This window comes from Mobula birostris, chromosome 3 (assembly GCF_030028105.1).
Source record: "Mobula birostris isolate sMobBir1 chromosome 3, sMobBir1.hap1, whole genome shotgun sequence".
NCBI classification, from domain to species: Eukaryota; Metazoa; Chordata; class Chondrichthyes; order Myliobatiformes; family Myliobatidae; genus Mobula; species Mobula birostris.
The window spans coordinates 168,991,656-169,008,574 of NC_092372.1; the positions used below are offsets into that span (position 1 = coordinate 168,991,656).

General features: G+C 41.3%; 1 protein-coding gene across 3 annotated transcripts in view; it reads right to left on the reverse strand.

Moving 5' to 3' along the window:
- The window catches only part of tbc1d5 (TBC1 domain family, member 5), a 482,783-nt gene extending 467,273 nt beyond the window's left edge, over positions 1-15,510 (reverse strand). For 2 of the 3 annotated variants that reach the window (XM_072253653.1, XM_072253652.1), the window contains exon 1: positions 15,366-15,510. The gene's annotated coding sequence lies outside the window, so the exon portion shown is untranslated. The remainder of the gene's footprint in view (positions 1-15,365) is intronic. The other variant, XM_072253654.1, reaches the window with a different exon arrangement.
- Positions 15,511-16,919: the final 1,409 nt, after the last annotated feature.

The window sequence follows — 16,919 nt, forward strand, 5'->3', positions numbered from 1 at the left end:
TGTGGGGCATGCCACAATATCCTTTATTTGTATCCATTAGTTAGCTCTGTAATATACTTGGATTTTCTTCAGTTACCACAAACCATTCTCTTAAGCAAAGACCACTTACTAACAGTTCATCAAATACTCAAAAGGGCCAGCAGGTGCAAAATCTGAAGTAGATTACAGAATTGTCATTTTGTCTCCTTCAAATTTACTGAATCTCATTTCAAAATGAGATATAATTACGAAGTTATATACCTTGTGACAAAGTAAATGGGGGTGTTAAAGATTGTTCAAGAAATTCAAATACCACTACAGCGCTTTACAAGCCAGTCTGGAATGTAACTCCAGATGGAGCTCCTCCAGGGTTTTCACAGTACTTCTCTCAAATGGAATCTTACTCATGATTTGTAATGAAATTTTGGTAGCAATGTGAAGCCAGAGACAAAAATTAAACTTGGTTTAAAAATAGTTAAAAATGTAAAAGATGCCAGTGGAAATTCTTCTTTGAGTATAAATCTAGTAATTTCTTTGAAAAAGAAACAGCCAACTTATGCAGAAACATTTCTATATCTGCAACAGCATGACATTTTATGCAGAGACGTGAATTTGATGTCACAGCTGGCTTACAGAGTTGAAAATTTGTTACAAATTGTACATAATCTAAAGCACACACTATTTAATATTCAATGTATAACAATTTTGCTGAACTTAATATTTCTAAGTTACGAAATTATTTATCTTTCTTGCTTACAAAAACAAAAATGTGCTTGATATACTTTATTGTGCATTTTACTTCTCAATTCAGTTAGCTACTGATAAATTCTTCAAATAGAAACTTTGAAAATGCAAGATTTTGTAAAGGATTAGGGTAAGAGGAAAAAATTGAAAAATTACAGTTTAAGCATAATTCAGAAACTTTTTAGAAACTTTGAAAATGCAAGATTTTCTAAAGGATTAGGGTAAGAGGAAAAAATGGAAAAATTACAGTTTAAGCATAATTCAGAAAGGGAAAGAGATGAGAAATAAATTTTATTTTACATAATTGACAATGAACATAGAACACCACAGCACAGTACAGGCCCTTCGGCTCAAGATGTTGTGCTGACCTTATAACCAACCTTGAGATCAATCTAAGACCCATCCTACATAGTCCTTTTTTCTATCATCTATGTGCCTATCTAAGATGTCCTTATTGCATCTGCCATGACCACCACTACTGTCTAGGCATTTCATGCACACACAACTCTGTCTGAAAAATTACCTCTGACAATCCCGCTGTACTTGCCTTCAATCACCTCCTATTAGCCATCTCCCCACTGGAAAAAAAAGTCTCTCACTATACATTCGATCTTTGACTCTTACCATCTTATACACCTCTATTAAATCACCTCTCATCCTCCTTCCTTTCAAAGAGAAACTTGCTAGCTCATTCAATCTATTCCTCTTAAGACATACTCTCTAATTCAGCCAGTGTCCCAGTAAATCTCTCGACCCTCTCTAAAGCTTCCACATTCTTTCTATAACGAGGTGACCAGAACTGAACGCAATATTCCAAGTGTGGTCTAACCAGGATTTTTGGGAGCTGCAACATTACCTTGGGGCTCTTGACCTCAAGTACCCTGACTAATGAAGGCTAACACACCATATACCTTTTTAACCACTCTATCAACTTGCACAGTAACTTTGTGGGATTTCTGGATATGGACCCCAAGATCCCTCTGTATCTCCACTTTACTAAGAATCCTGCAATTAACCCTGTATACGGCATTCAATTTGGACTTTCCAAAGTGAATCAATACACAGTTTTCTGGGTTGAACACCATCTGCCACTTTCAGCTCAGGTCTGCACCTAGCAAGTGTCCTGTTGTAACCTATGGCAAACTACTACACTGCAGAACAGCACTAGTCATCAATTTACAGGCAGAAGACACTACAACTACGATCACTCTCTGCCTTCTATGGGCAAGCCAATTCTGAATCCACACAGCCAAGTTTCCCTGGATTCCATGCCTCCTGACTTTCTGAAAGAGCCAAACACAGGGAATCTTATCAAATGCCTTACTAAAATCCATGTACACCAAACCCACTGCCTTAACTTCAAAGTGCTCTATCGTATTCTCAAAAAAAATTCACACAGGCTCACGAAGCATGACTTAACCCTCACACAGCCATGCCGTTGATCCCTAATCAAACTAGGCTTCTCCAAATGCTTATAAATCCTATCTCTAAGAATCTTTTCCAACATGTTGCTCAACACTGAAGTAAGATTCAGTGGTCTATAATTCCCAGGGTAATCCCTACTCCCTTTCTTGAATAAAGGAATAACATTTGCCACCCTCCAATCATATGATACTATTCCTGTGGCCAAGATCCCAAAGGTGCAGTTATCTCTTTCCTCGCTTGCCTTAGCAACCTGGGATATATTCTGTCTAGCCCTGGGGACTTAGCTAGCTTAATGTTTTTTAAAAGTTCCAGCACATCTTCTTTCTTAATATTTACATACATATCAGCCCGCTTTATGCTGTCCTCATGAACGTCAAGGTCCCTCTCACTAGTGAATACTGATGCAAAGTATTTATTCAGAACCTCTGCCACTTCCTCTGACATGATGCATGTTTCCTTTTCTATCACTGATCAGTCCTACCCTCACTCCCCTTTGTTATTCACTTAAGTACAGAACTCTTTAGGGTTTTTTTCAATCCTATTTGCCAAGGCCTTCTAGCTCTCCCAAGTCAAATTTTCAGTTCCTTCTTGGCTACCTCGTAACTTTCAAGAGCAACACCTGATCCTTGTCTGATCCTTGTTTCCTAACCATTAAGCAAGCTTCTTTCTTCCTCTTGAATGGATGTTCCACATCAGGTCAACTATGCTTCCTTCACCATACCATCTTTTCCCTGCCTCAATGGGGCAAACCAATTAAGGACTCCATGCAAGTGCTCACTAAACTACCTCCACATTTCCATTGTGCATTTCCCTGAGTACATCTGTTCCCAATTTATGTTCTCAATTTCCTGGTTAATGGCATCATAATTCTCCCTTCCCAATTAAATACTTTTCCATTCAGTCTATTCTTATCCCTCTCCAAGGCTATGGTAAAAATCAGGGAATTTGTCACTTTCTCCAAAATGCTTACCCACCAAGAGATCCAATACATGACCAAGCACCAGGTCCAGTATGGCCGCTAATCTAGTTGGCCTGTCTCCTTCCCGGGCATACCTATAAACCTTTTGCCGAATAAGATGTGGGAAGTGGATTGTTCATGTTGTTACACAATATTAGTGCAACCCATCCCTTTTGTACAGGCCATGTGTCCCCCAGAAAAGATCCCAATGATCCAGAAATCTGAAATCACAAACTTGCACCAATTCCACCCACCCCTGCCCCCGCCACACATTCATCTGCCAAATCTTCATGGCATGGCACAGGCTGCAATCCAGAGATTACTGTCCTTGAAGTCCTCAACTTACTGCTTAGCTCCATACATTGTCTCTTCAGCACTTCATCCCTTTTCTTATCTACATTGTTGGTACCAATATGCATCACAACGTCTGGCTCAGTCTCCGCCTTAAGAATGCTATGGACCCTATCTGAGACATCCCTGACCCTTGGAGCTAGGAGGCAACATATCATCTGGGAGTCTCTGAGACCTGGTCACTGTGGCTTTCCCCGGTAGGTCATTCCACCCAACAGTATCCAAAGCCATAAACCTAATATTGAGGGAATGGCCATCAAGATAATCTGCACTGACAGCCTATTCTCCTTCCCTCTCCTGACAATCACCCAGCTAAATGCTTCCTGCATCTCTTAGACTACTACCTCCCTGTAGCTCCCATCACCTCCTCACTCTCCTGTATGAGGCAAAGGTCATCCAGTTGTCAACAGATCAGCATACGTTTGGTTTCCCTTGATTTTGCACATCAGTTTATTATTTCCTAACAGTATGAAGTTTTGTGCTTGTAAAAATGAAGAAAGGGGAAGTGTCATTTTGGCCACTTGGCAAATTCAGATTATTGATAAGCATGGAACTGTGGTTAAATGTAATGCTGTAGTCTCTCTTCTATTCATAAAATTAAAGCATTGCCTTTAAAGTAATGGTTGATAATTTCGACTTCACATTAAGGCGAAAAGTGTTGCTTTTGAACGAGTCTAGCAAATGTGAGGTACACAACTACCAAAAACGGACTTCAATATTTACAAAGTAATTGAGGGGGTATGCCCAGCCTTTAAGAATGTGTGCTTTGAAAAGTGTATCATCCCAAGCACACCATTTTGAACACTAACATATGCATACAATTCCACTCTGCTTCATCCTTCAGTACACCACCCAATCCAATTCAAGTTCCTCCTCACTCACAACAGCATGCTTTAATGATCCATTCAATATACTAGCCAACCTTCAAACCCTCCATATAGTAATAGATAATTTTAATTAAACACTCCAGGAACTCACTTTTGAAGCCATCTGGAACACTCTGCTCTGCCAGGAACATACTCCTGGCTCTGCTGGAGGCATCTTTCTGCTGAAGTTGCCTCTGGGGACGAGTTCCCACTGCAGCTGCCTTAAAATCTCTGCAATTGATCCACTGGTTCAGTGTCAATTTTTGTTTAATTCATGCTCCTGCGAATGATCTTGGTATATTGTGCTAGGTATTGTGCCGTAGTTTCAATACATCCATAAAACATTAAAACTCTCATCTTTTTTCTGCAACCCTCTTAAAGTCAACAATTTTAAACTGCTTTACTGCTTTTCTTTTAAATAGTGGTTCAGTCTGAAATTAGTCAATTCTAAATGTTCACTCAGACAACCCATTCTTGGAAGGAGAGGGAAATGTTCTGAGCATTTTCCAGTTTAAACAATCAATAGCATGACATCCCCTCAAGAATATTTTAATAACACTTGTAACACTAAAGAACTAACTGTAAGAAGTGCTTACTTTTCTTAGTACACAAATATCTCAATGTTTGATGTGACTAATGTTCTGCCCCAGGGGTTGGTGCTGGGCCTTTTGTTATTTATCATCTACATCAACAATTTGAATAAGAATGTACTAGGCATGGTTAGTAAATTTGTAGTTGACACTATAGTGGGTGGTATAGTAAACAAATAAGGTTATCAAAAATTACAGGGGATGAGGGTGAGGAATCTTAATCAGCTGAGTAAATGGGTCAAGGAATGGCTAATTTAATTTAATGCAGATAAGTGTGAGGTGTTGCATTTTCCAAAGTCAAATCCGGGTAGGATATTCAGAGTGAATAGCGGGGCCCTGGTAAGTGTCGCAGAACAGAGGGACCTTGGACTGCAAGTACATGGTTCCCTGAAAATGGAGTCACAAGTAAACAGGATGGCAAAGGCGGCTTTCTGCACACAATCAGAGAACCGAGTATAAAAGTTGGGAGGTCATGGTATGTTTGTACAGGATAATGGTAAAGTTGTATTTTGGAATATTGTGTTCAGTTTTACTCACTCTGCTATAGGAAAAATGTTATTAAATTGGAAATAGTGCAGAAAAGGTTTGCGAAGATGTGTCAGGATTTGAGAGACTAAGTTAAGAGAAGTTGGACAAGCCAAGACTTTATATCTTAGAGTACAGGAGATCGAGAGTTAATCTTACAAAAGTGTATGAAATCAATGAGGGGCATAGATAGGGTGAAGTCACTCTGTCTTTTTACCAGAGTTGGAGAATCAAGAACAAGAGGCCATAGGTTTAAGGTGAGAGTAAAAAGATTTAAGAGGAACTTGAGAACCACTTTTTTTTTTTACACAAAGTAGATGAGACAGGTACAATAACAACTTTATAAAAGGCAATTGGACAGATACATAGATTGGAAAGCTTTAGAAGGTTATGGGTCAAATGCTGGCAATGAATGTGGCTTGGAAAGGGCCTGTTTCCATGCTGTATAATTTTATGGCACTATCCAAGTAGATAAGGGGTGGCTGTTGTGTAAGAAATTACACTGCTTCCAGTATCTTCATGAAGCATGAGAGAAACTCTTAAGTTTATGAATGTCAATTTTCATTGCGAAGGAAAAACAACATCTTAAATTAATACATTCACTTTTAGAACAAAAATAGATTATTTGATTCCCTGATAATACTTTGTGAGCTAATGTCCATTAGGATAATAATCTAAAAATGATCTCAAGACAGTGTTCTAAAGTGGTGAAATGAGGAAATTGTCAAGGTTAATAATCCCTTCGGTTCAGTTATGATACTCCACCAAACTTCACTGAAGCTGGTCACATGGTCAGGTATCAGAGCAGGAAAGGCAACTAATGGATCCTAACTTAATGAAGGTTTCATCTCTTCTGGAGAAGCAAAGTGTCACAAAAACATCTTCTCTCTCAATAATAAAACTTTGTTTTATAATAACTACTGTAAAGAAAATTTCTGGATTAAATTAAAATCTTATACCAATACTGGAAGGCTAAATTGTATTAACCAATGCTATATCTGAAAAAAATATATAATTGTTTCAAAATAAAATATTACTGAATTTCTTTAATCACATAACCTGAGCAGCATGTTTCCATTTAGCTTTGTGGCAAGTTATAAAACTAACATGATATGGTTGGAGGAAAGACACCTTATATTCCGTCTGGGTAGCCTCCAACCTGACGGCATGAACATTAACTTCTCTAACTCCGTTAATGCCCTTCCTCCCGTTCTCACCCCATCCCTTATTTATTATCTTTTCTTTTTTTCCTGCCTCTGTCCCTCTTACAATAACTCCTTGCCTTCTCTCCAGCTTCCTCTGGTGCTCCCCTCCCCCTTTCTTTCTCCCTAGGCCTCCCGTACCATGATCCTCTCCCTTCTCCAGCCTTGTATCCCTTTTGCCAATCAACTTCCAGCTCTTTGCTCTATCCCTCCCCCTCCTGTCTTCTCCTATCATTTCAGATCTCCCCCTCCCCCTCTCAAATCTCTTACTACCTCTTCTTTCAGTTAGTCCTGATGAAGGGTCTCGGCCTGAAACATCGACTGTGCTTCTTCCTATAGATGCTGCCTGGCCTGCTGCGTTTTACCAGCAATTTGTGTGTTGCATGATATGGAGAAATGATGTTCCATTATATTACAAGTTCAGAATAGCACACGGGAAGTGTGGAGTCATGACGAGCATCACTGGCTTCAATCAACTTAGCCGTAAGCCTCTGAATTTTGCTGTGAATGGGCTAATGAGTCAATTCTTCAATAGGTCTGACAATTGCCTTCTTGTTCACACCTCCCTCAATTGCTGAGGCACCCAACGTTTCCTCAGCACCAATGGCTCCTCTCCTTCCCCCTCCAATTCAACACGTGGATGAATGACACAAGTTACCACTGTCTACATCCCTTCCTTGCATTGCACCTACCATCCACACCTCCACAAACCAACTGCTATCATCCCTTCTTTCTTCCTTCTAATATTTGTATATCTGTGCACTTGTAATGCTACTGTGACACTGTAATTTCTTCTGGGATCAATAAAGTATCTATTAATACTCATTCACCACTAACTTAACCAATTTCAGCTGGGATAGCAGTCTTTTCACAGTCTTCCCTGTCATGAGAAAGCATGTGCTCTGATGTTATCACTATAATTGATAAATTCAGCAGCACTGCTAGAGTCTGACAAGCAGTGCTTCATCATCAGAGTAACAAATAAACTAGTTACCTCATAGATTAGTAAAGTTGTATATTACTATTTATTTCAGTAGATAAGGAAAAAATAAACATTTTCACCTTGATAACAAGTTAATAAACTATAATATAAAATGTACACAAAAATCTGACCAAGCTCAGTTATGTTCACATAGTTAGAACACAGAAACAAATCCTTCAACTCAGAGTCATTTACACTAATCTGATTTTATTCTCCACACATTCCCAACAACACCCTCCAGATTCCACCACACTTTACAATCACTTTGATGATCAGAGAACTCTGAAAATGAGCAGAGAATACTGACTATCAACAGCTGTGTAATTGTCAATGCCTGTCTTACTCGGCTATCTATAAGGAGTCCAAAACTAGGGGCATAGATTTAGGGTGGGAGGGGGGAGATTTAATAGGGACCTGAGAGGCAATTTTTTCATGCACAGAATGATGAATACCTGGAATGAGTTGGCAGAAGAAGCAGTTGAGGCAGGTACAGCGGTATCACTTAAGAGGCACTTGGATAGGTAGGCATTAGAGAGGCGAGTCTTGTAGGGATATGACAGAATGCAGGAAATTGTAACTGAGTGGATAGACACCAAAGTCACATTGACTCACTGGGATGAAGGGTCAGAGTACACCATGCAGCTTCACCAATGACAATACAGCTGCAACATAATGTCACAACATAGACCATAAGATATAGGTGCAGAATTAAGCCTTTGGCCCATTGAGTCTGCTCTGCCATCCATATTTTTCCTTAGACCCAATCACCTGACTTCTCCCCATTTCCCCTCATGTCCCGATTAATCAAGAATCTATCAACCTCTGCCTTAAATATAATCAGATTTATTATCACCATGTGTCATGAAATTTGTTAACTTAGCAGCAGCAGTTCAATGCAATACATAATATAGAAAAAATAAAATAATAAAATAAATCAATTACAGCATATGTATATTAAATATATTAAAAATTCATGCAAAAAGCAGGAATATATTTTTTAAAAAGTGAGGTAGTGTCCAAGGGTTCAATGTCCTTTTAGGAATTGGATGTCAGAGGTAAAGAAGCTGTTCCTGAATCGCTGAGTGTGTGCCTTCAGGCTTCTGTATCTCCTACCTGATGGTAACAGTGAGAAAAGGGCATGCTCTGGGTGCTGGAGATACTTAATAATGGACACTGCCTTTCTGAGACACCACTCCCTGAAGATGTCCTGGGTGCTTTGTAGGCTAGTACCCAAGATGGAGCTGACTAGATTTACAACCCTCTGCAGCTTCTCTCGGTCCTGTGCAGTAGCCCCTCCATACCAGACAGTGATGCAGCCTGTCAGAATGCTCTCAGCTGTACATCTATAGAAGTTTTTGAATGTATCTGTTGACATATTAAATCTCTTCAAACTCCTAATGAAGTATAGTTGCTGTCTTGCCTTCTTTATAACTGCATCGATATGTTGGGACCAGGTTAGATCCTCAAAGACCTTGACACCCAGGAACTTGAAACTGCTCACTCTCTCCAGTTCTGCTCCATCTATGAAGATTTGTATATGTCCCTTCATCTTACCCTTCCTGAAATCCACAATCAGCTCTTTTGTCTTACTGATACTGAGTGCAAGGCTGTTGCTGCAGCACCACTCCACTAGTCGGCATATCTCACTCCTGTACACCCTCTCGTCTCCATCTGAGATTCTACCAGCAATGATTGTATCGTCAGCAAATTTATAGATGGTCTTTAACCACACAGTCATGGGTATAGAGAGAGAGTAGAGCAGTGGGCTAAGCACAGACCCCTGAGGTACACCAGTGTTGATTGTTAGCGAGGAGGAGATGTTGTCTCCAATCCACACAGATTGTGGACTTCTGGTTAGGGGGAGAGGGAGGTACTGAGGTCCAGGTTCTGTAGCTTCTCAATCAGGATTGTGGGAATGATGGTATTAAATGCTGAGCTATAGTCGATGAACAGCATCCTGACATAGGTGTCTGTGTTGTCCAGATTGTCTAAAGCCGCATGAGGAGCCATTGAGATGGACTTGGGCGCTGCATCGTGTGCCTGGACCTGCCCGGGGCCTCCGCCTAGGGAAGGGCCGAGCTTGAAGAGGCAGCCGCGGCTGGACGCTGACACGGCCTTGGGCTTGAGTTCGGCGGGGGTGGCGGCAGGCGGTGCCAAGGCAGCCAGCAAGAACAAACTGGAGGGGAGGCTATACTCGGTGCTGTCGCGGGATCGAAGGAGATGGAGGTGCATAGCCGCCAACCCCAGGGTTGTGGATGTTGTTCAATTATTCAAGAAAGGGAGTAGAGATAGCCCAGGAAATTATAGACCAGTTGATGGAGAAGATCCTGAGAGGCAGGATTTATGAACATTTGGAGAGGCATAGTATGATTAGGAATAGTCAGCATGGCTGTGAAGGGCAAGTCATGCCTCACCAGCCTCACTGAATTTTATGAAGATGTGACTAAATACATTGATGATGGTAGAGCAGTAGATGTAGTGTATATGGATTTCAGTAAGGCACTTTACAAGGTACCCCATGCAAGGCTTATTGAGAAAGTAAGGAGGCATGTGATCCAAGGGGAAATTGCTTTGAGGATCCAGAACTGGCTTGCCCACAGAAGGCAAAGAGTGGTTGTAGACAGGTCATATTCTGCATGGAGGTCAGTGTCCAGTGGCGTGCCTCAGGGATCTGTTCTGGGACCCCTACTCTTTGTGATTTTTATAAATCACCTGGAAGAAGTGGAGGGACAGGTTGGTAAATTTGCTGATGACACAAAAGTTGGAGGTGCTGTGGACAGTGTGGAGAGCTGTCAGAGGTTACGGCAGGACATCTATAGGATGCAAAACTGGGCTGAGAAGTGGTAGATGGAGATCAACCCAGATAAGTGTGAGGTGGTTCATTTTGGTAGATCAAATATGACAACAGAATATAGTATTAATGGTAAGACTCTTGGCAGTGTGGAGGATCAGAGGGATATTGGGGTCCGAGTCCTTAGGACACTCAACGCTGCTGCGCAGGTTGATTTGGTGGTTAAGAAGTCATATGGTGTATTGGCGTTCATCAATCGTGGGATTGAGTTTAGGAGCCGAGAGGTAATGTTGCAGCTATATAGGACCCTGGTCAGACCCCACTTAGAGTACTATGCTCAGTTCTGGTCGCCTCACTACAGGAAGGATGTGGAAACCATAGAAAGGGTGCAGAGGAGATTTACAAGGACATTGCCTGGATTGGAGAGCATGCCTTATGAGAATATGTTCAGTGAATTCAGCCTTTTTCCCTTGGAGCAACAGAGGATGAGAGGTGACCCGATAGAGGTGTATAAGATGATGAGAGGCATTGATCGTGTAGATAGTAAGGCTTTTTCCCAGGGCTGAAGTGGCTAGCACGAGAGGGCACAGTTTTAAGGTGCTTGGAAGTAGGTACAGAGGAGATGTCAGGGGTAAGTTTTTTTTTTTTTACGCAGAGAGTGGTGAGTGCATGGAATGGGCTGCCGGTGACGGTGATGGAGGCAGATACAATAGGGTCTTTTAAGAGACTCCTGGACAGGTATATGGAGCTCAGAAAAATAGAGGGCTATGGGGAACCCTAGGTAATTTCTCAGGTAAGGACATGTTCGGCACAGCTTTGTGGGCCGAAACAGCCTGTATTGTGCTGTAGGTTTTCTATATTTCTAAAGGTTGAACTATTTGGCAGAAATGCACATTGCTATGTTTGAAGGGAAAAGGGAACTGTATAGCAACACCAAAACCTCACCCCAACCGTGAATCATGGTGGAAGGAGCATCATGGTCTGGGGCTGCTTTGCTGCCTCAGGGCCTGGACAGTTTGCAGTCGTTGAAGGAACAATGAATTCAAAATTGTATCAAGATATTGTACAGGAGAATGTCAGGGTAGCAGTCCATCATATGATAATGCAACAAGACAATGATCCAAAAGACATGAGTAAATCACAACAGAATGATTTAAAAAGAAGAAAATTCGTGTTTTGGAATGGCTGAGTCAAAGTCCTGACCTTAACCGTATGGAAATATGGAAGGACCTGCAGCAAGCAGTTCATGCATGGAACATCCCAAAGTTGAAGCAGTTTTGCAAGGAGGACTGCCAACGTATTGGACTGATCAACAGTTACCAGAAACGTTTGGTTGAAGTTACTGCTGTACAAGTGAGTCACACCAGTTACTGAAAACAAAGGTTCACATACATTTTCCAAGAAATACATGTCCCAACAAATTAGTGAACAAACATTATGTTTTTTTGTATTATTTATTTAATTGAGTTTTCTATCTGGTTTTAGGACTTGAATGAAGATCTAATCACATTTTAGGCCATATATATGCAAAAATAGAGAAAATTCTACAGGGTTCACAAACATTCTGCACAATTGTAAAGGTAAGTGGTCTCACTCCCCAATGTGCTTAATGCTTTTATACACACTGTGAAAGGGAGAATAATACTATCCCTGTCCTAATCCTTGCAGCATCTGTTGACCCTGTGATCTCTGTCTCAGAGGCCGACATGAGAACATCTTCCAGAGGGTGAATCCTCACAAGGCATCAGGCCCCAATTGTATACATGGCAGGGTACTGTAAATCTGTGCCAACTAGCTGTCTGGAGCTTTTAAGGAAATTATCAAACTCCCACAGCTATTGTCGGAGATTCCCACCTGCTTCAAAAGGGCAGAGATCATGCGGGTGCCCAAGAAGAGTAGGCTGATCTGCCTCAATGACTATCACTCGGTAACACTCACATCTACTTTGATTAAATGTTTTGAGAGGTTAACCTTGGCTAGAATTAACTTCTAGCTGAGCAAGGACCTACCACAACAGATCCACAGCATATGCAATTTCACCAGCTCTCCACTCAACTATGGAGCACGTGGACAACAGCAAAACATATATCAACAACACCATCCCCTCAGTATTCATCAACGAACTTCAAAACCTGGACCTCTGTCTGCTACAGGGTCCTCAACTTTCTTACCAAGAGACCACAGTCAGCATGGATCAATAACAACACTTTGTTAACAATCAACACAGGTGCAATTCAAGGGCGTGCTCTCTACACCCATGATTGTGTGGCTAGGCGCAACTCAAACACCATCTATAAATTCACTGTTGACACCATTGTGGTTGGCAGAATCTTAGATGGTGACAAGGGGGCATACAGAAGTAAGACAGATCAGTTGGTTGAGTGCTGTCAGAGCAACAACCTCACACTCAATACCAGCAAGACAAAGAAATTGATCGTGGACTTCAAAGATGAGAAGTCAGAAGAACACACACCAGTCCTCATTGAGAGGTCAGCAGTGGAAACGGTGAGCAGCTTCGATTTCCCCGGTGTCAACATCTCAGAGGGTCTACGTTGGGCCCAACACACTGATGGAATCATACGGAACACAAACCAGCAACTTTACTTCATTAGGAATTTTAGATCTGTTATGTCACCAACTACTCTTGCAAGTTACTACAAATGTACAGTGCAGAGCATTCTGGCTGGTTGGATTACAGCGTGGTGTGATGCCTCCCATGCACAGGATCACAAAAGGCTACAGAGGATTGTAAACGCAAGACAGTTCCATCACAGGCACAATCCTTACCCTTCCTGCTATTGAGGACATCTTCTTCTTAACAGCAAGGTAATGTCGCTTCCACTATTTAGTTATGTAACTTATAATAATATTTATGTTTTGCACTGTACTGCTGGCACTAAACAAAAATTTCATGACATATCATTGATAATAAACCTAATTCTGATTCATTTGAAAGAAAAGGGCACACTTCTATTGAAGAACTATATTTGTATGTATACCTGTCTCTCAAAACAGGTCTTTTAGATGTAATGCTGAAATGGAAGCCCCATTTGCTCCCTTGTATGACTTAAAAGATCCTGTATCACTAGTTTGACAAAGAGTGAGAGATATTCTAGCAACCCAGTGAATACCTGCCCCTCAATCACTACAAAAACATTATCATGTTATAGTTTTTGTTGGCTGTGTGATGGCTCCTGTCACTTTCCATACTTTAGATTCTTAACTTCCTCACTGGGAGACCACAGTCAGTGTGAATCAGATATAACATCTCCTCCTTGCTGGCAATCAACACTGGCACACCTCAAGGACTCTTAGCCCACTGCTCTACTCTCACTACACCCATGACTGTGTAGCTGGGCACACATCAAACAACAGCAAGAAATTTGCCGATGGCACAACTGCTGCTGGCAGAATTTCAGACGGTGATGAGGAAATGTACAGGAGCAAGAAAAATCAGATGGGTGAGTGGTGTCACAACAACAACCTTGCACCAAGAAATAGATTGTGGACTTCAAGAAGGGGAAGTCGAGGGAACACACACCAGTCCTTATCGAGGGATTAGTAATGGAAAAGGTGAGCAGTTTCAAGTTCCTGGGTGTCAACATCTCTGAAAATCAATCCTGGACCCAATATACTGATTCAATTACAAAGGAGGCATGACAGCAGCTATATTTCATATGGGTATGTCACCAAAGTCTCTCGCAAGTTTCTGCAGGTGTATGTCGAGAGCATTCTAACTGGTTGCATCACCATCTGGTATGGAGAGGCAACTGCACAAGACTGGAAAAAGCTATAGAAAGTTGTAAACTCAGCTAACTCCATCATGGGCGCTAGCCTCCCCAGCATCGAGGACACCATCAAAAGGCAACGCCTCAAAAAGGCAGTATCCATCAGTAAGAATCCCCATCAACCAGGACATGCCCTCTCTCATAGCTACCATCAAGGTGGTGGTACTGGAGCCTGAAGACGCACACTCACCATTTCAGAAGCAGTTTCTTCCCTGTGTACACGACCTCACCATTTTTTGTGTTTGTTCTTTTTGCACTACACATTTCTTATTGTGATTTATAGTTTTTTTATGTATTGCAATATACTGCTGCCCCAAAACAACAAATTTCATGACATATGTCAGTGATATTAAAGTTGATTCTGATATTATAATAAAGTACATTTCAAGTGCAGTCGCTGATTGGGAACTACTTTGGTACTGCCTGGTTATGAAAATTCATTTATAAATGCATGTTTCTTTTACATCACGAAATTTAATAAAAAAAAATTGCAGGTGTTAGAAATCTGAAATTAAAACAGAATAAGCTAGAAACATTCTGAATTTTCAAACTGAAATTTTAACTTCCTTTCTCTTTCAACAGTTTAGTGATCTGTTGAGTGTTTACAAACGCATTTTCTCTCTTCATTTAAGTTCTACAGATCAAACTAATTGGTATCTGCATGTCATTTGTTTTTCCAGAATCTTACATAACTTTGCCATATACTCAGAACGTACTGATTACTGAGGACTACAATAGGTTTCTAGTGTCATTAACTGTACCCTCTTAAAAAGACACTTCCTCGTTTGGAGCGAATGCCGTTTGGTAGAACCACCAAAACAGTAAATGAAGGAGAGGAAGAGAGAAAAAAGTTTATTTTCGTTTAAATGCAGCTGTAACCCGCGCCACACAGGACCCATGCATGTCAACTTCATCCTCAAAAATAAATCAAGACTTCATCAATCACCAAGAAATAACTTCATGACCTTGGTGGATGGAACCAATCAGAACCTCAGATCTCTGCTTTTACTCGTTCTCACGAAAAGCCTTAGTTCTAGGCCTGAGAGCAACTCACAGATGGGACACTCAAAGACTGGCGATGTGCAGCAACACCCAATAGCGTCCCCCAACCCCCAGCTCCTACAGCTGAGCTCAGGCCCAGCGGAGCTGACTGTGTTTGTTTACCTGATCCGCCGTTCGGACTCCGCCTCCTGTACCCTGTCCCAGAAACAGGAACGTCTCGTACCGCGCCGCTGCTGCTACTCGCCAGACAACCGGCAGCGCAGCTGCGTACCACCTTCGCCTCTTGCCGGCAAACCGGAACTCCGCCTGCGCACAACCGAAAGGCTGGCAATCGACAATACGCTTGCGCACCGAGTGCAGTGCGGGCGGTTCCTTACGAAGGAAAGCGTAAATCGAAAGGCAGGACCTGATCTGACTTGCAACGCTCTGCCTGAGTGGGTGTGAATTCACCTCAACCGGCATTTTATTGAACACATGAAACGCCAGGGTACAGAAAGCTAGAGGCGGAGTACTGGAGAATGGTAGTGGTGGACTTGGTGGCTGGTTTCTGTGCTGTACGTCGAATCCATTATTTTTATTATGCATATTTACACACTTGAAATCTGTATTTTATTATTACACTAGCTCGATTCATTTGTTCATATTATTGAAAGTAATTCAGGGGTTTGAATCAAGGCAACATCCATATCCATATATAGAAAAAGCAGAATCATGGAAATTTGTTCTAAAAGCAGGCCAGTTGACCAATATGGTGAATAATATCCATTACATGTGCCTTTGTTATGATTAAGCCCCTAAGTATAGAAGGTTTGAAGAGAATGCCAATATTATTTTTAAAATACAGGTTTTTGAGGACATTTCTGAAGAACTGAAGGATAGTGTTAGTGAATTTAAGTCAATTTTCATAGTAGTTTCTGCTCATGTATCTGAAACTTAACTCCCAAATCCCTCTGTTCCTTGATTCAGGACCTTACTATTTACTGCAAAAGACCTGCCTTGATTTGACTTTCCAAATGCAACACCTTGCATTTGTCTGAATTAAATTGAAATTGCAGTTCCTTGGCCACTTTATGTGCTTTTGATAGGAGGAGCTATGACCCACCCACATGACCCCAACATCTTCAGATGACCTTGTAATCTCAAATCTTTGAGATAGATATTTGGCCATTCTTCAACAGGGTGAATCCACAAAAATTCAGATAGTATAGCTGACTGAGTACTGAAGATCCGTGCAGACCAACTGGATGGAGTATTTACAAACATATTCAACCTCTTGCTTCTACTGTCGGAGGTTTCCATCTGATTCAAAAAGTCAACTATTCTACTGGTGCCCAAGAAGAGCCTTGTGACCTGGCTTGACGACTACCATCCAACAGTGCTTACATCAACTGTAATAAAGTGCTTCAAGAGTTTGATTATGGTGCAAATCAACTCCTGCTTCAGATCTCTGGATTCACTTCAGTCTCCCTACTGCTACAGTAAGTCAACAGCAGATGTGATTTCTTTGCCTCTTCACTGTGCTCTGGACAATCTAGACAGTAGGAACTCATACTCTATGTTCGGCTGCTGTTTATCAACTACAGCTCGTCATTCAACACAATCATCCCATATAAATTAATTATCAAGCTTCAAGACCTGAACTTCTGTACTTCCCTCTACAACTGGATATGAGACTTCTTCAGTAGACTTCAATTAATGGGGGATATTAATAACACT